The sequence below is a fragment of the Lemur catta genome, unplaced genomic scaffold, assembly GCF_020740605.2.
Source record: "Lemur catta isolate mLemCat1 unplaced genomic scaffold, mLemCat1.pri scaffold_63_ctg1, whole genome shotgun sequence".
Classification (NCBI taxonomy): Eukaryota; Metazoa; Chordata; class Mammalia; order Primates; family Lemuridae; genus Lemur; species Lemur catta.
In genome coordinates this window covers 421074-441106 of record NW_025423863.1, presented here as the reverse complement: position 1 = coordinate 441106, position 20033 = coordinate 421074, and the positions used below count along the sequence as shown (strand labels likewise).

General features: G+C 52.5%; 1 long non-coding RNA gene across 2 annotated transcripts; it reads right to left on the bottom strand.

Annotated features, from left to right (window-relative positions):
• Positions 1 to 4839: 4839 nt before the first annotated feature.
• On the bottom strand, positions 4840 to 10372 carry LOC123629932. 2 transcript variants are annotated; one of them, XR_006732399.1, is made up of 5 exons: positions 10325 to 10372; positions 9194 to 9327; positions 8024 to 8097; positions 7256 to 7393; positions 4840 to 5337 (listed from the first exon to the last, which is right to left on the bottom strand). It is a non-coding gene; the product is annotated as an uncharacterized LOC123629932 (long non-coding RNA). The 2 variants fall into 2 exon arrangements; XR_006732400.1 differs by lacking the exon at positions 10325 to 10372 and adding an exon at positions 9459 to 9795.
• Between the last annotated feature and the right edge of the window lie 9661 nt (positions 10373 to 20033).

Here is a 20033-nt window from a genome sequence, read left to right as displayed (position 1 = left end):
CTAAAACCGTGTTCAGGGAACTTGAGGCCAGTTTTATCTAATATTGCTTTAAATGACCTGCTGTAAATCTAAGGCTAAGTTTTTCCACTACCATTACTTCCTAATCAAAACTTGCCAGCTCCATCAAACCTTACTAGTGCAAATGAATATATTACATTTCTGGTGTTTATAAAACTTCCAAACTTCTCTTTGTTTTCAGACATAACAAAGACCACTCAGTCTGCATGTATGCCTTGAGTTGCAATTCTTCTTTCCCAAATAAAAAATTAAATTTATAGATTCATCTCTATATTTTTATTTTGACTTTGACAGTGTCAGGGCCATTTCTTTCCTTGGTGTTTGGGAAATGTTGAGTTCCTGTTCTAGGAGAGAGCACAGAGAGTTGACTGGCTATTTTGGGATGAATAGGGGAACCAATAGACTATAGGATCAAGTAATATCAGGTGGTATTCCAATCAAGTCCCTTCTGCTTACTACGTCCCAAGTTTCTAAGAATAGAAGACAAGGGTGTCTTATATGGCCATACACTTCTCATTCAAGCCTTGGGACCCAAATTCCAGCCAGGAAGGTAGCAGAGCTCCTGGCCCAAGAACATCTGACTGAAACAGGGGCTAGATAGCTCCCAGATTGTGCAGGTTCAGTGTACATCTGCTATGATGTACCCTCCTAACCACACAACATAGGTACTAGTTTTAGCCACCAGTATCATCCATTCCCCTGGGCTAATAGTGTCCAGCAGTCTGCCTGTGACCTGGTTTTCCTTGTCTGACACTTGCTGTGGAGTCCAGAATGGTTTATCAAATCAGACGTCTGTTTTCCATGTTCCATGTACTTATGGAAGAAGCCTTGGGGACCTAGCTTCAAAGTTATTTCCAATCCAGGTGTTCTTAAGGCCTATTTATTGTTTTCTCCAGATCCAGCTGAAAATGGCCAAAACAGGCTTAATCTGGACTGTGTAGCGTTCTGGTCCAATAGCCAGGCAGCCAAAAGCCAAAAGACCATCAGTGCACTTCTAACCAACCTGGTTTTGCTGTTCTTCCAGGCCAGTACCACTTTACCCACCTACACTTTCAATGCCCCCAGCCTATCTTGGGGGTGTAGACCTTGTTCTTCTGTCTCTCCATGGAAAGCATTTTCTCCACCCACCCATTCTGAGACATAATTATCTGCAGCCCTCTTAGGTGTTAAAAAGAAAAGCACCTATCCTGATTGAAAAGTTCAGAGGGAGACAGCGTTCCTACTTGGAAGATGATGGCACATTACTTAAAGCTGCAGGCCTGGTGTTTGCCATCAGGGATGGTCACATGAAACCAGCAGGAAAAGACACCTGTGGCCCTTTTGTCTCCTGTAGCTGAGACTAGGTGGCTGGAGGGACAAACACAAATGTGTTTGGCTTCTTTACATAATATGTGTGTGTGTATATGTATGTTTCCTTTTACATGTATATGTATACATATATGTAACCATATAACATCTATGCATGTATGTATCTGTATATATGTGCATATGTGTGAATGTGCACATACACTTCTCTCCTGTATGGAGAAAGACCACCAAAGAGTGGTAGGCAGGGCTATGAAGTTGCATGTATAAATATCTATATTTTAATTTCTATTTTATATGTTGACGCTTATATTTATATATGTTACATATTTAATTACATATTTAATACTATGCACATTGTGTGTAAACATATTTATTTCTAGTTATTTGGTTTTTTTGTTCCCTGTATACATGGGGAAACTTCAAACCGATAGACTGTGCTTCAGTGTTTCTTGAGAGCCCCTCATGTTACTCCGCTGCTCTATGTGAAAAATGCAACTGTGTGTGGGCTGTGAGCTTCAGAGTCTTTTCTTCTCTTGGTATTTGGAGAAAGTTGAGCTCGTGCTCTAGGAGAGAGCACAGAGAGTTGACCTGTTTGGGGGTGAATATGGGTGCCAAAAGCATTTGGGATCATGTATTATCAGGTGGTCTTCAAATTAAGTCCCCTTTGGTTGCTACCTCCTGAGATTCTGAGAATAGAAGAGAAGGGACTTCCGGCATGGCCATGCTCTCCTGATACTAGCCTTCGAACACAATGGTCAGCTGGAAAGCTCCTGGTCCAAGGCCCCATGCCAGGAAAAGGCCTCAGGGCTCCATATAGCTTCCCACCTTGCTCATATGCAGTTCGTCTCTGCCAGGGTGGACCAGCCTTGACCCCCAAGGTAGGCACTACCTTAGCCACTGGCATCATCCATCCACCTCGGCTGCCAATGTCCAACAATCTGCCCCTAACCTGGTTTCCTTGACCTGTCAGCTAAAGTCCAGAAAATTTGTCAAGTCAGACTTCTGTTTTCTATGCCTAATGTACTTATGCAAGAGGCCTCAGACATCTATATTTGAGTTTATTTCCCATCAGCTATTCTTCATGCCTGTCTATAGGTTTCCTTAGATCCAGATGGAAAAGGCCAGAACAAGCTTACCCAGAACTGTGCAGCCTTCAGTATCTGAGGCCATGTTTCTTGCCCCTTAAAGACCCCAGTGGCCAATGTGGCCTGGTTGTCCTTCAGTCCAACACCTTTACCCCTCAGGACTCCCAGTCCCTCCAGCCAATCCTGGGGGATCAGACCTGGCCTTTCTACATCTCTATGGAAAGCCCCTTCTTCACCCACCCATACTGAGACAAAATTGTCTGCTCCCACCTCAGAGGTTAAAAGGAAAAGCATCTATTCTAATTGAAAGATGCCTCTAGTATAAATATATTTGTATGTGTGTCAGTCTGTGTGTATTTGCGTTTGTCTTTTTGGATAATGTTTATTTATTTAATACATATTATTTATGCATATTTATTTATATTTATATAATTTTTAATATGTGCATATATACATATATGTAATAAAAGATATATATATACACACACACACATTTATATACATCTGTTTTTCTCCTGTATGGAGAAAGATCACCAGAATGGCAGGCAGCACTTCTATATTATATGCATAAATATTTATATTTTAAGTTTATATGTTGATACATATATTTATGTTGCATATTTATTCATATATTTCTAAATATCCACATTTATGTCTGTGTATATATTTATTTCTAGTTATGTCTTTGCTTGTGCCCTGTACACATGAAAAACTCCAAACTGACAGGCTGTGCTACACTGTTTTTTTAAAGCAATGTTTCCAACACAGTGAGATGCCCCAAGTGCTTTTCCTTTTGTTTCCTGGGAAGGCACAGCTACGTGCTAAACTCTGGGTGTCAGGACCGTTTCTTCCCTTGGTGGTCTGGTTACAGTTGACTTGACTTTCTGCCCTGAGAGCACAGACTTTTTACTGTCTCAAGGCACAGGGGCACCAGCAGCCTACGAGTGCAGGTAGTACCAGAAGTCTTCCACTCAAATCCCATCTGGTTTCTACCTCCTCGATCCTCTGCGAATAGTGGAGACCAAGCTTTCTGCACATCCATGCACTTCTCACTTCAGCCTGGAGACCCACAGGCCAGGTGAAAGCTGGCAGATCTGGCCCAAGGCCCGTTGCCTGGCCTAGGGTCCTGGGGCTGTGTGTAGCTTCTCACACCCCCAGAGCAATGGTGGCTCCAGTCAGGGGATAACCACTCAGCGCAGACAGACCACTTGAGCAGCCGGGGGAGACTCCGGCCACTTTCCCCACACTACTTTCTACTGCTGTTTCCTCATCCTAAAGGGATGCATGCCACCTCTTTTTACTCAATACCTTGCATGTTGTTCTCCCTCCAGATACCTAGCCAACCTGAAACGCAATCTTCTCTCTGCCCCTTTCTAGAGTCTAAATTCTAGCCACCTGACATCCAGTCAGCACCACCTTGAAGCTGTCCCTAAGGGTTCTATCTCCGAGTTCATCCTTCCATTCTAGTTTGCCCACAGGGTTTGGCACTCAGTTTTGTACCATTTTCTCCAGTTTCCCGTGTGCTTGTGTGACATTCCAACATGACTGTGTGATCTCTGGGTTAGAAGCTATGTCCTTACAGTCAATTACATTCTTAAAGCCTTCATGGGTCACTTATTACCCTGTAGGTGCAAAGCAGTGTTTTCAGGGTATATGTGCGTGTGTGTTAGAGTATGCAGGTCTGTGTTTGTGACTGTGTCTGTGTGTGTGTCTGAATGTTGGTTCGCATCCATATGTGCATGTGTGTGAGCGTGTCTGTGTGTGTGAGAGAGGGACGCCAAGGTGAATGAGACACTCCCTGCTTTGAGGAGCTCCGACTGGAAGATAGGGCCATCCAGGGCACAGGTGACTGTGGTGGGAATCAGACATGTGGTGGAGACGGGGTAGAAATCTGGGAAGGGGTGGGAAAAAGCTCCATGGAGTGAGAGGCCTCTGGGCTGGGGCTTAGAGGTGAAGCACATCTCACCTGGGCACAGTGCAGGGGACAGGCCTTCTGAGGAGGGAACTGCTGGAGCCAGGCTCAGAGGGCAGGGCCATGTGTGTCCAGGGTCAGGGAACTCCAGCTTGACTGGGTCTGGCTCTGGCTGTTCTCACAGAGTCTCCTTTGGTACTGGGACATCTGATGTGGTCATGAGGCCCAGGCCACAGACAGAACCCTCCTCTGTGTCCAGGAGGTTGGCTGGAGCCAGGAGGGGACATGGCTACTTGGACTCCCTACAAGCCACACTGGGGGCCCAGGAGACTCAGCCGTGAGGTGCGATGGAAGATGGGGCGTGGATGTGCTCTGGCTGCACCTATGTTCTCAGGCCCCGCCCAAGCACTTCTCACCCCTCAAGCCAAGGGCCCCAACTGAAGTTATTTGGGGGAAGCCACGGCCCACAGCTGAGTGAGAAAACTGGGCACACACTCTGATAGGAGCACACACTGATTTTGTCAACCCATGTCAGTTTATTTTCCCCCACCCCAGAAAGTTCAAGGCAGAATTGAGCACAAGCTGAGGTCCAGGCTCTGAAAGAAATCCAGGTGTTTCCCTGTAGGAGCATGTCGTGAAACCAGCACACACTCCGGGCCCCAGATGCCCACTCCTTCCTACCAGGGGAGCCCGTTCATGTTCTCGGTGAGAAGGCACCTCCCGGAGGTGGCCACCATGCAGCATCTGATGTGACTCAGTGCCCCTTAGGCTGCTATGTCAGCTGAGCCAGCTCCCTCCCATGCTCGAACTGCTGTTGGCCGCCTGAAGGAGCAAGGACAGCTTCCACTCCAGGTCTTCAATCCTCTGAGCCAGGTGGACTCTCCTCACCTCCAGCTCCAGGGCCCGGTGGCTCTTCAGGGCCCAGGGTCCCAGCTTCTCTCCGTCTGGGCCACTTGTCTCCAGTGGGTGAAGTTTATCTTCCTGCCACTCACAAGGGGAGATGCTGGGAGCCACCTGGGAATGACAGATGCACAACACGGACAGGTGACCCCTGAACGCTCTCAGCTCACTCTAGCCTGAGCCCTCTCTGTGGTCTTGTCCCTGACTTTTGTCATTTAGACACTCTCTAGGCACCAACATCCACCCCAAACATGGGAAGATGCCAGTGAGCTCCCTCCAGGGACTGACATCATGATTAACAAATGAAGACACAGTGTTCACAAGTTTCTGTCACCACAGTAATGCACAACAGTGGCCAACTATATCATTATGCAATTGTCATGTTTAATAATTTAGAATGATTATTGAATAATTAAATCTCAGCATATTTTATAATCCCTCATCTAATCCTAATTTTCCCTTCCTTAAAACCAGGGATATTTGTATAAAATGTATTTTTAAGGATGATCACCTGTTACTTTACCCTCACCGAGTCATGCTCTTCTGGCCCCTCAGTGCAGGTGAGGACAGGCTCCTGCACCTACCTAGTCCCTCTGCTGTCGAGCTACCTTCACGGCTGCCCGTCTGAGGTGGACGGAGGGCGGGTTCACAGAGGAACTGACCCCTCAGCTTAGAGCAAACGCTGTGGAGGAAGTCCAGATAAAGCTCAGGGCAAGAATGATTGGTGCGATGAGATGACAGGAAGCCAGCATCTGCATTTGGGTTTCCCGAGGGGACCCACCTCTGGGGCTCAGGGACCCTGGAAGGCCGTGAGAGACACAGTTCCCGCAGCCTCACTGGGAAGGGCATCTGTGCCTCTCGTGGCCAGTCCTTGGGCCCCACCCTGCCTTGTCTGCTCACAAGAGAAATGTCCCCTCAGCTGTTTGTGGACACAGGTGCCCTTTCTTATCATTTCTGTACTGAGAGGTCAGTTTGACCAAGATGAGTTGATATTCCAGATCTTCAGACATCAAGACCCAGATACCCACGATGTTCTCCTGAAACTCTCCATATTGAGGGACCAACCTGACATTCCCTGCTGAGTAAGAATGAGAAGAAAACCTGCCCCTTGGCCCTGACTCCTGGGGTCACTGTGGCAGAGGGTGTTCCCTGGCAGGGGAAGAGGGGATTCTGTGGTATTTCAAGGTATCCCAGCTCAGATGCCCACACTGGGAAGGCGGATGTGAGAAGGTGCCTACCCATGCCCCTCCGCCACCCAGGGTGCTTCGCTAATTTTAGCAACGCAGGGACGAGGCTGGGACAAGTGAGGCACTGGGGTTCGGTGCGAAAGTCCAGGGGTCTAGAAGAGAGGATTAAACATGACCCGATAGCAAAGTGGGAACACGACACACAGTAGAGATAAACGACATAAAAGGTGCCAGAAACTTCAAGTCCGGTTGAATAGTATGTTATGCAGTACGAAAACAATCAAACTGGTCAACTAACACCCAGAGACTGGCTGCAAGCTTTAGCAAATAAAGTTGGCTTTTTTGCTTTACTTTTTTGATATTTTTAAGCAAATAAAGTTGTATTGAGCTCAGTGCAGACACAATGGCATGATCACTTCTATCTTTCTTCTTCGTTTCCTCTCCATCCTCTCCTGCGTCTGCAGCTAGGACAGGGAACAGCCTGGATGGAAGATGCATCTTGCAGAAAGCTCCTGGTCCCAGAGGTGTGCACTTTTAATTAGGCTACATCTACAACAGCCATTGTTAGTGCTCCTTTTCCATGCCCGTCCTCAGTATTTTCAGGCTGTGAATTAATTTAGAGAGTTCCAACCTAATCTGATGGTGTGAGCTTCCCTGTCTCCAGCCCCAGCTCTAAGCTTTCCATTCATGAAACCAACAAAACAGAACCTGACTTTGACTGGCGGACACTCTGGTCAGAGCTGGCTACTGTAGTCCCAACACCTCTCTGTGGAAGGGGCCGTGACTCCATGGGTCCCACCCTCCTGGACACCTTAGGAGCTGAGATGCTCATCTGCTGGGCTTACCACAAATGTGCTGCCTTCACCTGGAGGCAGTGGGTCTGGCTCATCCTCCTCTTTCTGGAGCTCCAGGACTGGAGAAGAGAGCTGGAAGAACTCCTCATTCACCTCATCCACAGTGTCTTCCACATGCCGTGTCTTTCTCTAGAAACAAGGAACATGTGGTCTTTATTACTTTCATTTGTATTCTAACTTCATTGAAAATTTCTTGTGCTCCTACTCCATGATTGACAGCGGGGTCAGTGCAGGGCACACAGACTCAGAGTCAGGTGCTGCTCTCAGACAGCTGAGCATCTGAAGGCAAGGGGAGCCAGACCTGCAGCCCAGCACAGCAAAGTAGCAAAGCTAATTGTAGAGAGTTACACCAGGCACTGCAGGAGCAAAAAGCAAGATGCCTAGTCCAGGGAGGATGGTCAGGGAGAGCTTTCTGGAAGGGGGAATGTCTCAGCTGAATATTAAAAGGTGGATAGGAGTTAGCTGGGTGGAGAGCGGGAGAAAAGCATTTTAGGCAAAGGAAGCAGCATTTGGGTAAACACAGACATGAGAGAGTATAGGTAACATTGATCTATTTGTCCATCTAGTCATCTGTCCACCGATTCGTTCATCCATCCATTCATCTAACCTTCCATAAATGAACTGAACCATCCATCTACTCATATATCCATCTAGCCACCCACCCACTCGGTTATTTGTCCATCCATCTATCCACCCACCCACCCATTCTCTACCCATCTATCTACCCATGCTTCCATCCATAAGTAAAGAAAGACTTACTATGAACCCAGTGTGTATCAAGACAATGGTCAGTTATGGGACACTATTAAGCGAACTTCCATGGAGTTTATAACCTATGAAGAAAGGCAGACATAGGGCAAGAAATTACGTGTGAGCGGGGTTATGTGAGGGGATGCTTGGCTTGCAGTGGGGAATAATTAAAGTTCATTTGGCAGTAGCATAGAATTTGTCAGGAAAAGTGTCAAGAGATGATGCTAGAGAAATGAGGGTAGCGTGCTTTTCTTACACTGTGGGGTCATCTAAAGGCCAATTTGGTAGAACCTTTCTTATGAATAGAACCTTCATTTTCTTGGGAGCGTCAATTCACCCCGCTGAAAAATGATTTATCTCAGACTCTCCATAAGATAGAGATAATCATGTGGCTAGTTTTGGCCAAAAAGATGTAAAAGGCAGTATTGCCGGCCTCTAAATGATGGCTTTGTTGTCAGGCTGGCCTCATAAAATGACTGCCAGCAGCACGCATGCTGGCTACTCCTTCACATCCAACGGCAGAGCAAAGGCCAAGGCCCCTTGTTAGAACTGCTGGTTCTAAAACCATATGGTCTCAAGCTTCACTCTGACTGGGCTGCCCCAATCCAATTTATCTAACTAGGAAAGTGCCATTCCCTGATTGACTTACATCTGCATCAATCACTATGACAGGGAAATGGGATTATTGCAAGTGGTTTAGAGCAACCAGAGCCCTCCTCTGGATCTGAAGATGAAGTTTCCCCTTCTAAACACCATGGCTGTCACTTGAGGGAACTGAAAATGGATGGTAGAACAACTTCAATGTTTGCTACAATTAAAAAAATAATTTTTAGCTATTTAGTGCAGTGTGTTCCTCCTTGCCTTTTTTTTCATTTTAAAGTTATCACTTATTTTACTACATTAGACTCTTTCCAAATAAAATATCATGCTTTAGCATCCAAAGGCAGGCATAGCTTAGAGTGAATTAATGCAAGCCAAGACATTAGCAACAATTTCAGAATGTCCAGGTTAGCGGTCTTGTCTTCTCTCTCCAATTCCCCCGATTTTCCTCTCCCTCCATTTTCTCAATAATCTTTTCTGTTATCCCTTTCCTTCCACTTATAATCCTGTTTTTCTCCTCTCAGTATAACTTTTAACATATGCAAACATAACAGGATGTATAATTAGACATTTCCTTACCTCTCACAAGTTTAGCTAAAGCCTCAAAGCTGTTGACACAGGTGACAATGTCCTCCCACAGAGGAACTACACATGCCCTCTCAGGAGTTATTCAGAGGAAGCCAAAATCATCCATTGCTCATCTCCCCAGCATCCTGTGAAAGAGAAAAATAGAGATTCATTAGAAAGAAAGTTCTACAGAGGTGAATTTATAGGTAGAGATGAGACAGGGATGGTCTCACCCCCCCAGAGCCAAGTGAGGAAGACTTTCAAGTGACTCACTCACAGTGTGCAGGTGCTTGTCACAAGGGGGAGCTAGTATCTTATTCCCCAAATGGATATATCCCTAGAGCCACAGTCTAGGAGTTTGGAGGGTGAAACAGGGGAAGAAAGAAGAGAGTAAAAGAACAAATATTGCCCATCCTTCCCACCGCTGAACCTCAAGGTTTAGGGGCAGGGTTGAGCTGAGCTGAGGGTGGAGACCTTACAGGAAACCTTTAAGTTGCATGCAGGATGGAAAGTTGGCTTTAGACTGAACTGGGCTTTCTAATACCTAAAAACACCACTCTTCAATAATATCCCCAAAAGGCCCCGCCGAAGCTGTTTTCAAGAATTGAGAAAAGTCCAAATGAATACCATTTTAAGTTAGTTGTGGAAACATTCTTTAACGTTTTACATTACTTTTTTAATGTGAAGAAAAAGGTGGTTTCCTAATTCTACCCTACTGAATTCAGTTATTTATTAAGCAGGAGGAGTGGCTGCCTGAGCCCACAGAGAGATGGAGCTGAGCTTCTCTGGCTTGTGCCCTGGACACCAGCAGGGGAGGAAGCCCGGCACTGCTGGGCACAGAGCAGAATGTATGTAAACAGCTCACTGCCCCTGGGAAATGGCAAATATTTAGCACATATGAAATATTTCCATTTCAGAATTCTGACAAGCAGAATTGTAATATACATAATATCCAAATTACTTCTGACTGGTAGATTTGTGTAGAATAAAGTAGAATTTTTCCATTGAGTCTTTTGGCCAAACATAGAATTACCTTACTCTAGGAAAAGAAATTCACTTGGGATCAATGAAACCAGCCTTAAGAGTGCAGAGAATGTATTTGAACAAAATTATTATTAGGCTAAAATGAATATGGATAAGTACCTGATAGAAAATAATCACCAAGGCCAGGCACGGTGGCTCATGCCTGTAATCCTAGCACTCTGGGAGGCCGAGGTGAGAGGACTGCTGGAGCTCAGGAGTTCAAGATCAGCTTGAGCGAGAGCCAGACCCTATCTGTACTAAAAATAGAAAAATTAACTGGGCATAGCGTCTGTAGTCCCAGCCACTCTGGAGGCTGCAGCAGGAGGATCGTTTGAGCTCAGGAGTTTGAGGCTGTGGTGAGCTATGATGAGGCCATTGCACTCTAGCCCAGGTGAAAGAGTGAAATCCAGTCTCAAACAAAACAAAAAAAAACCCACATTACTCACCTGGTATGATTTATACTCAAAACATCCCCATCAGTTTGAATCCATTATATTTGAAATCTCCAAACAACTTTCAAATATTGAAAAAAGACACATGCCAGAGCTCCTGCCTAATAACTTCCAAAGTGGAGAGTTTATGGATAATTCATTCTAACATTTCGTAAGCAGGTAGCATACCCGCGTACATTATGACGGTGGAAAACATAACAGGGAAAAGCCAGCGAAAGCACTGCTTATTCACAGTCAGCACAGTAGTGGGCTGGTGACAGTTTTCTAGGTGACTCTCAGGGAGGCTCCAACCCGGCGGCGCTGGGTCAACGTGATTCCTTAACCCTGGCCCTTACAACTACACACCACTGTGATGCGCTCCGAAGCTGATTACAAAAGCCTGACTGCTTGGGCACATCAAGTACTTGGGCGTCCTTTTATATTTCTCTCCCACGGAACACGAAGCCTGACACCTGAAACTCGTCTAACCTTGTTCAGGGGCTTTGGAGTTTTTATTATTTTTAAAGCCCACTGGGCATAAATTCAGTTTCGTGTGTGCTGTGTATGCAAGACCAACCCATCTCCCGCATGCACGGGGAAGAACGCGTGACAGTCAAGCGGCTCCGTCTCCCGAGTAACTTTTTTATCGGTTAGTCCTGAAATTCCCACAGGCAGCAAACGTCAAGCACCGGCCTGGCCACGCGCACAGACCGGGTCCTGGCGCCGCCCCTGGCAGATCTGTCCACCCTGGTCCCGCCCGGCCCAGCCCCGGCCCCGCTCCGGCCCGCTCCGGCCCGGCTCCGCCCGGGGCCCCGACCCAGCGCCCCCCTCGCTGGCCCCGGCGCAGCAGGGCGCCTCGTCGCGAGCGCGGGGCTCCCCCGACCGCCGCCGCGCGTGTCCCGAAGCCGTCCCGGCCCGCGCCCGCCCGCCGCCCCCACCCGGGTCGCACCCACGCCTGGCCCGGCGGCCGCACCCCGGTCGCCCGTCCAAGGCCCCCGCGACTCCCCCAGAGGCCGCGCCCGGAGCCCGTCGGCGCCCCCGGAAGGGGGTCCCGCGGGGGACTGAGCTCGCGGCGTCCTCTCCTCTCCGGACACCTTCTCCTCCAGCCGGGCTCACCTGACCGGCTCCCGCCGAGGGGCCGCCCGCCCGCACCCCGGGCCGGGGCGGGAGCGGGGCTCGGCGGGTCCGCAGTCGTCACGGCGCGGGGCGGGGGCTCCCTCCAGCCGGTCAGGCCCGCCCGTGAGTTTGACCTTTCCCCCCAGCGTGGCTGTGGGGAGGGGCCGAGCGCGCGCGTGCATGCTTCTGTGCGCATGCGCGCTAGCGGGCAGGGGGCCGGGGTCGCTCCCGGATGCCGGCGTCACTGCCATGGCAACGGCAGCCCATACCCCCAGTTCCCCAATTCCTGTCCCCGCCCACCGTGCATGGCCCTGGGCTTCTCATGCTCTCTCGCACGAACGCACGCACTCTCAGAGCGCGCCCGCCCAGAGCGCTGGGGCGTTGGGAGGTAATCTGGGCCTCCTCGCTCCCCGTCCCTCTATCTCCGCCTCTCGGAGTTCGACCAATCCGGTGAGGAGGAGCCATGGGCGGGGCGGGCTCGGCGGCGTGAAAAATTTCCCAAGGCGAAACTGAGTCCTGGAGAGAGACTTGGAGGCAGGCACGGCCCTGACTAGGAATTGGGCACCACTCTGCAGAGGTGGCGGGGTTGGAAGGCCCCTCAGGGCGGGAAGGAAGCCCCCCTCCTGCCTGCAGAGCCCACCCCCAGGCCTCGCCCGCCAGGGGGCAGCCCAGAGCTTTCCAGAGCAGTTACTCCTGGGTGGGAAGGAGTTTGTTGGAACTGCTCACACACCTGTCCTTGACCCCAAACCACCCTCTCTGTGGGGTAGGCTTGGGAAGCAGGACGAGGTGACATAACTGGAAACGCGAAGACGTGACGACCCGCTCTGGCCCCAGCAGGATGCGCCTGTCACAGTCACACTGAGGACACGGATCTCACACCCGCCATGGCCTGGTCCCACAGCCCTTCACGTGGGGTGGGAGCAGCAGGCCCGGGTCATTCTCACCCGACACCTGCCTCGGGGTACAGGGGTCTTTGGGCCCTGTGCCTTCCCTGTGCCCACCCAGTCCTGCCTGCCCCCCCACCCTGCCTGGGCCCACTGAAGGTACTGGCCCCTGGGACGCTGCTCCTCGAGGGGTGCAGAGTCTGAGGGACCCGTGCTGAGCGTCGGTGCTCCAGCCTCTGGGTTCAAACCCCAGCCCACCGCTTCCAGGCTGCGGATTGGGGGTGAGAGCTCATTTCTCTGAGCACAAGTTTGCTCACCACTGAAATGAGGCCGCTCTTTCTAGGGTTGAAGACAGGTTTCTAGAGGCAGAGGGCCAGCCCCAAGGCTAATCACCACCGTTTGCTATTAATGACACTTATTACCACGGGAAAAGCTCCAACAACCACGGGCTATGGGGCACTCAACCAAAGGGCAACTCACTTAACTGCTCAGACCCTCCGTCTCTTCCTCTGTAACCAAAGACGAGGTCCCAAGAGTGAAGAGAGGATGCGTGGAGATGCTGGGCACAGAGTAGTCACGGAACCAGGCAGCCAGGCCCTTGTTTGTGGCAGGTGGACGTGGGGCTGGGCTGCCGTGGGCCGAGGCCGCCGGGGCTCCAGCCCTGCTCTGCCCTCGGAGACCAGGCCCCCAGGGAGCACCCCCGGAACTTCTCCCTCAGCAGAGGAGACGGGGCACAAGGTGCAGGGACTGCCAGTGAGCGTGTGCCCGGCCCCGTGCAGTGGAGGGGCTCAAGCTCAGAAGCAGCTGCCCCGGCTTTAGAGGGCGGCGGCTGTGTTTTCCCTGGGTGGAATCAGGCACCGGCCCACACACACTCACTGTGCACCTACTGCGTGCAGCCTATCAACTGCTGCGGACCAGGCGCAGGCTGAGCCACGTGGGCACGTGGAGAGTGTTCCAAATGGCCCTCCCAGAGGGTCTCCTGGGGCTGGGGTTGAAATCACACACCTTGTCTGGGGTCCCTAGAGACTCTTCCCAGAACAGAGAAGGAAAGCAACTTGCCCAGGGTCACACAGCCCCACTTCCTGACTGTGAGGCTGAGGAGCTCCTCCCAGCACGGCAGCCTCCACTCTCCTGGGAGCCCACATCTTGCCCACACTGGTTCATCTAATGTTGACCTGAGTCCAGCTGGCCCCCTGCTTTGGATGAGGAAGCTGAGGCTCAGAGAGGGAGGGTGACCGTTCCAGGGATGTTGCAGCTCAGCCTGACATGGAACTCTCTCCTGGGCAGAGTTCTCCAGAGACAAGGGAGGCCACCTCAGGGAGAAGGGTCAAGGAGGACACGGGGGTCTCCCGCATGGATGGAGAAGTGTGTCCAGGTGACCTTGTTGGGGGCATTGAGGTGCCCTCAGACACTGGTTGGCACTGCAGTGATCTGGGCTGCATTTTCTAGGGAACTTGGTAGCTGCCAGCTCGAGCTACCTTGTGTGCCCAGTGCCTGGCCTGGAGGACAGGGGTGTTGGTCACAGGCTGTGCACCTGGCCAGGGTGGACTCTGTGTGAGTCGGGGGCAGGAAACCAGTTGACTCCAGGCACCAAGCGCCCCCAGCAGTGCCCCTCAGTGTGCCTCCCGTGAGCCTCAGGCTTCTCGTCTGGAGAAGAGCCAACGAGAGGGACCCTGATGGACGGTTAAGAAGATGGACAGCGGCATGTGCGACAGACAACCAGCGCGTCTTCCAGGGCTTGTCAGGCCCTCCAGGGCTGCTGCGAACACACAGGGAAGACAAGGATGGAGGATGAGGTGCTTTCACCCGGGCGGAAGGCTGGGCAGGGAATTCTAAAATGACTGTTCCTCGTCCCTCCTCTGGAGTGTGGGTGGCTGGCTCTGGGATATGACAGGACTTCAGTCCCATAATTAGGTTACACTGGGTGGGAAGGTGCAGGGTTTGCAAACATGGTGAGAACTCTAATCCGTTGACTCTGAGTTGTTGAAAGGAGATGACCCTGGACGGGCCAGACCTGACCCGGGAGCCCTTTACAAGGGCAATTCTGCCACAGCCACGAGAGTTTGGAGCGAATCTGGCGAGGTCGCAGCCCAGGTGGCACCTTGATTATAGTCTGTGGAGCCCCTGAGCGGAGAGCTGTGGCCGGACTCGACCCCACAGGAACTGTGAGACGAGAAATGGGAGCTGTTTGAAGCCGCCGGGTCTGTGATAATTTGTTCCGCGGCACAGGTAGCGCACACAAGGCCGAGCCCAGGACCCGGGAGGCCGAGCCCCAGGCGTCCCTGCAGCCTGCGGCCCCGCCTTGAGGACCCACAGTGAGCAGCAGACCTGGCCGCCCTGCCCGAGGCCTCACCCCACCTGCCCCTGCGCCTGCCACGGGGTCCACGCATCAAACCGAGGCCTTGAGGCCTGGCTCCCGCACCAGGAGTGCAGCGGGAGGGAGACGCAGGGCAGGGGCTGGGCCCCCAGGCTCCCCCCTGCACCCAGCTGTGCGACCCCAGGCCAGCCCAGGCTCCGGGAGACCCTTGCACAGGGCAGAGGTGGGCACCCTGCCAGGACCGGCCTGAGGCCCCCCTCTCTGCCCCAGCCCTTGTCCACCCCCCGCTGCGCTCACAAGGCCTCAGCGCCCGGCCAGAGCCCAGCAGGATCTCACACCATTGGGGCTTTGGGCCGGGTGTGTAAGGCCTCCTGGGAAGAGGGAATTCCAGGGCCAGAATGTCTCCAGGAATCGGGGGGTCCCTCCCAGAACAAACAGGGCAACTCCCCCTGTCTGTGAGGTCCTGGCGAGACCTCAGCGGGCACCCAGGGATGTGGGGAGGCTGGGGACTGGGGGGACAGGGCCAGCTCTCTAGGGAATTCTAAGGGAGGAAGACTGCTCTTGCAAGCCGGCGCCTCAGGCTCTAGGATGGCCCAGCCCTTGGGCGACGGCAGCAGGTGGCAGAACCCTGCCCCGTCCCCCACTGTCCTGAATGGAGCCACCGTGCATGTTCGTGCCTCCTGTGCAGGGAACACACTGACTGGTCACCTGTAGGCCAGCAGGCCAGCAGGGAGGACCCCGCCCAGTGCAGGGCTTTGTGGGCATGCCCGTTCCCGACAGGGGCTGGATCCTGGGCCAAGTGTGAGACTGTGACCTGAGCCTTGTTTCCAGCACTTTCCTCAGAATGTCCTGCCTATCCAGGGTGGCTGAGGAGGAGTGGCGTCACCTCCCCATGTCCACCCGGCCCTTCTGGGGACAGCCCTCCCTGTGTGGGAAGAGCCCTGGCGAGAAGGAGGCTCCGGGACCACTGTGCACTCAGCACTCCCCTGTGTGAGCTTCACCCCAACTCCAGCCCACGCTGTGTGGACACATCAAGGGAAGCCCCAGAGCCACCTCAGCAGTTGTAGGAGGAGTGTTCCACACTGGTGACAAATACTCCTGCAAACGAGCAGGAGCATAGACCCGCCTACACGTGACAGGGTGCTGTGCCCTACCCAGCAGTGCACGTGAGAGCATTCCGTTCAGGTTCAAGTGCAAGGCTGATCCTACCACCAGGTCTTGCTAACATCCTATTGGAGATCCCAGACAAGGCAGCAAAACAAGGGGAAAGAAATGGATTCAAAGGATTGTTAAAGAAGAAACAAGTGGCCATTATTCACGGGTGGGACCGTTGTGGAGAAGATCCAAGGGAGTCTCAGACAGCTTTAGAGCTGATGGGTAGCCAGGTTTGGTGGGGAAGGAGTGAGCAAAAGTCAACTCTATTCCTGCAGACCAGCAACAGAGAGCCAGGAGATGCAAACTTTAAATCATACAATTTAGAATACCAAAAAGAAAAAAAAAAAACAAGTAAGATACCTAGGAATGAATCTAACCAAATATTTACTATGTTCAAGGGTAGGAAAATGCAATACGGTAAAGATGTCAGTTTTTCTCAAATTAATTTATAGTTTCATGGCAATTCCAATAAAATCCCAGAAGTGTTTATGTAAAACTTCACAAACTGATTCTAAAATTTATATGGAGACAAAACGTTCAGGAGTAGCTACAATACTTCTTACAAAGAAGAAGAAGTGGGGATGGAGTCCTGCCCTATTAGACTTGATTTGTTATAAAACCACTTTATTAATACTGAGTGTTATCAGTGCAGGGATAAATAAATAACTATGGAGAAAAGGAAGCTGAGAATGGAATTATCAAATATCTGGACACCTGGCATAAGGCATGCAGATTGACGGTGACAAGCTGGCTTGTTCAGTCACCAGAATGGGAGCAAGTAGTTGCCCAGGAATCATGGGCATCCTCACATCCTCCTCAAAAACCCACCCCTGTCAGATTAAAACCCAAAATATGGAAAGCAAAGTGATGTTCACTTCATAAAGAAATGAGAATATTTTCACGAGCCAGAGTGGGAAAGAGTTTCTCAAACAATACACACATAACATAAAAGGAAAAGATGGGTAGGTTTGACAACATTAATGTTATAAGCCACTGGGCATGAAAACATAACACAGACACAGTGAAAAGATAGGACAGAAGCCTTGAGGAGACATTTGCAACGCATCTATTAGCATTCTGCAGAGAAAACGAGCCTTAGGAGACATGCATGAGAAGATCTGTTGCAGAAATTGGCTCGTGATTATGGGGGCCAAGAAGTCCCATGGTCTGCCATCTGCAAGCTGGAGGAGGCCCAGGAGAGCTGGTGGTGTGATTCTGACGGCCTGAGACCCAGGCCAGCTCACATCCGGGGGTAGAGGGTGGATGTGCTGGCTGGGAGACAGAGAGAGAGAGAGAGAGAAAGAGAGAGAGAGAGAGAGAGAGAGAGAGAGAGAGAGAGAGAGAGAGAGAGAGAGAGACCATCTTTCCTCCACATTGCTGTTTTATCTTGGCCCTCAAGGGATTGATGATGCCTTCCCCCATTTACTCAATCTACAGATCGTAATGCTAGTCTCTTTTGGAAACACCTCACAGACACACCCAGAACTAATGTTTTACCAGCTATCTGGGCATCCCTTAGACCACTCAAGTTGACACATAACACAAACCATCATGATGTGTATTCCAAACAGCAGTAACAACGTGTGTGTGTGTGTGTGTGTGTGCGCGTGTGTGCTGTGTAACACATAGAATATACAACACACATGCGTATACAACATACAGTAGTATACAGTTGTATATTATCTCTAGGTATATGATCTGCAAACATCATGTGTAACCACATACATGCACATGGCCACACACACATACAATCCAACAGGCACTGTAAATAGGGAATAAAAATAGAGGCAAATTAGGGAAGAGGCAAACGAAATGGCCCACAGTGTCTGCAAAGGAGCTCAGCCTCCCCAGCCGTCAGGACAACTCACGTCTGGGTCCTCCCTGGCGCCTGGAGAATGGGAGGAAACGCAACCCCAGGAGCCCCGCACACTGCTGCTGCGGTGCGAGTTGGCGCAGCCACCGCAGAGAGCAATGCGGCATTTTCTAGAGACTCAGTGGCGACTGCCCAGCGCCCACAGGGCCGCGCCATGCTGCGTGACGAGTCCTGCTCAGCTGCTCCAGGAGGCTCACGTGATGACACTGAAGCGTCCTCGGTGGCAGTCAGTACAGCAGAAGGCAGGATGGACATGGCCCGTCCCTTCCCCTGGATCTGGGGGCTCCTTCCCACCCACAGGCACCTGTCCAGGGCAGTTCAACCTCCCTGCACCTTTACGTGTCTCCCCCTCCCTTGCTGTCCCTTTCTGACCCCGACAGGCCACGTGACTGGCTTGGCCGGTGGCCCACAGCACGCGGGCAGAGGTGTGCGAGGTGCGTGTGCATCGGGGCTCAGCCCTGCTGGCCAGGGGACCCTGCCCTCCCCAACGGCGGGGCAGGGGGGCGAGGCCACCCCAGACCACCCGGCCGCTCACGCGCCGGCTGAGCGCCAGAGCCGAGGGGGCTCCGCGGTCACCGCCCCGCGAGCCTGTGCAGAGCTGCTGGTGGCGCAGGGACTCACAAGGTGCACAAAAGGGCTGCTGTGTAGACCCACTAAGGGACGGGGCTGCCCGTGAACGGTGGCGATGGCAAGGACAAGCTGGGGACCTCACCGTGCCCGTCCATGGGAGATCGGGAGGGCGTGGGGTCCGCACAGCGAGACTCCCCCCAGCAGGGACAGCGAGTTGCCAAGGCCAGACTCGCAAACGCCGCGCAAACTCACACGCAGACGACACCGGATCACATGCAGCCCGGTGCCACCGACACGCAGTGTGGGTTTGAAGAGCTGATTCCACCCGGCCAGTCTCCAGCCACCGGCGTGAGGCCACTGAGTCAGGGTTGGGAGGACGTGCTCCTGGGCAGCTGTCCCCAGCCTGGGCCGCTGGGCGCCAGCCCCCACGGCGTCTGCTTCAGCCCCCTCCTCCCTGTCCTCCTGCCTCAATGGGCCTCTCTCCACCGAGCGTTGACCATGTGGGGTGTTGTCGTCTGCCCGTCCCACCCTGTCCCCACGGCGGCATCCTCAGAGTGGGACTGAGTCATCTCTGTGTCCCCAGTGCCCAGCGCAGGGGCCTGGCCAGAGACAGTGTCTGGCCTGTGGGGGCTCCCCAGGGTGAGAAGGTGCTGAGAACGAGGGGGCTCCTTCCAGGGAGGGCGCCTGTGCCAGGACGGGGAGGGGCAGCAGGAGGGCCCCTCTCCCTGACCCAGCTGGGCAGGTGTTAGCTGTGTTCTCCTGGTGGCAGGAGCGGGGGTCAGTTTAGGGCCCCAGGGTCGCTCCTCCTGCTGGCTCTGGGACCCAGGGACAGGGGGGTTTCCCGCGGAGCCCAGGTCTGGCCACCCGCACACAGGGGAGCTCTGTCCTCAAGAAGGGCTGGGTGTCTGGCGGGGGCTTAAGTATGAAGTGGCAGCGGCACACTGGGGCTCTGCCTGCTCCCCAGCAGGGGTGTCTGGGACCCCGGCCTGGCAGCGTGCTCCGTTCGGCGGTTATCTGGGTGCCGGGGCCCCAGGCCCGGGGCCTTTTCTTCACAGGCCTGCTCAGCTGCTCCCCGGGTGCACAGAGGCAGGGGTGAGGCCCGAAGGGATCGGGGCTGGCTTGGCTCCACCTTACTGTGGTGGTTTAGACACTGCTGTGGCTCCCGGCTCTGCAGGGTGATGTCCCAGCTCCTGCATCTGGCCTAGAGGCCCTGGAAGCCCCTGCCCAGTCTCCAGCTCACCATTCACTCACCATCCACCACCTGGGAGCCTTCTTTCTGGCCACCCAAACTCTTTCACCTTTGTGTTGAAATCTTGCCTTGATGGCTTTGAACTCCTGTCTGTCCTTTAAGATGCTGCTTAAATATCCCCTCCTCCAGGAAGACTTCCCTGATACCCCAGTGTTGTTAGGTGCTTCTGTGGTGCCCCCACAGCCCCGTCTTGCCCTGCTCCATCACTGGTCTCCCTCAACAGTGTGACCTCTT